We start from the raw sequence: 965 nt of genomic DNA on the forward strand, positions 1-965 counted from the left end.
GGTGGGCGGATGCTGTGCATGGCAGACTCTATTAACCGGCTCTACCTTCCCCTTCAGCAAAAGAGAAAAAAAAGAGGAAAAAAAAACAAAAAAAAAAATCTGTATAAAAGAAAAAAAAAAGCCGTAAAAAAAACACACACAAGAAAAAAAATCCATGTTTTCCTAATTTGCACGAAATTTTATACCACATGATGTGCCTTGCCTTCGAAGCCTAAGTATTACTGGACCCGATATCAGTGCGAGGGAGTCGCTGCATGCCCGGGGCTCCCGGGGGGCCGGGGGGGCCGGGGGCCGCTGCCCCCCCCTCGCCTCCTGCATGGCTTCTTCTCGGCCGGAAAAGTCCCTTTTTCTCTCTATTCTTCTTTTTTAACCGATTTTCCCCCTCAGAAACGTCTTCCAGTTGGTAATACCGATGCATCCTCTGCGCCAACACACCGGAATATGCAATAGCTGGGGGGGGGGGCCGGCCGGGGGGGCGGCCACCCCTTTGCTTTGCCTCTCTTTTCTTTGTTTTCCTTCCCTTTTGGGGGGTTTTTATTTGTTTTTTCTGCTTCCAGCAACCAAAGGCAGCGAGGCGGGAGGCGGCAGCGACCCCCGGGCCAGAGCCCCCCAGAACGCTCGGGGGGGGACCCAGTGTCCGGGCGCGGCAAGACTGACCGGCATGTGGTGGGGTCCGTGCGGGGAGGAGCAGGGATGGAGACCCGCAGGGCTGATCCTTACGGGGGGGTCACAGGGTCCCACCCCCCCCAAGGGGACCCCCACTTTTTCATTGGTTTTCAATGGGGCGCAGGGCCAGGAGGGCTGAGCCCAGCTGCTCTCGTGACAGGAATGGAACCGTGTGAATGTAGCTGTGCCCCCCCCGGGCTGGTGTCAGGGGGGTCACAGCCTCCCCCCCACCTCCACCCCATCGGCTCAGCGTTTTTGTGTCCCTGCTGCAGCCCCGTGACAGTCACTGGGGGGTTTTT

The 965-nt window shown here is 57.3% G+C and overlaps 1 protein-coding gene across 1 annotated transcript in view; it reads right to left on the bottom strand.

Moving 5' to 3' along the window:
* SMIM24 (small integral membrane protein 24) overlaps window positions 1-965 on the bottom strand; it is a 7,805-nt gene that overhangs the window by 515 nt on the left and 6,325 nt on the right. The window lies entirely within an intron of this gene.

This window comes from Corvus brachyrhynchos, unplaced genomic scaffold (genome assembly GCF_000691975.1).
Source record: "Corvus brachyrhynchos isolate BGI_N302 unplaced genomic scaffold, ASM69197v1 scaffold130, whole genome shotgun sequence".
Lineage (NCBI taxonomy): Eukaryota > Metazoa > Chordata > Aves > Passeriformes > Corvidae > Corvus > Corvus brachyrhynchos.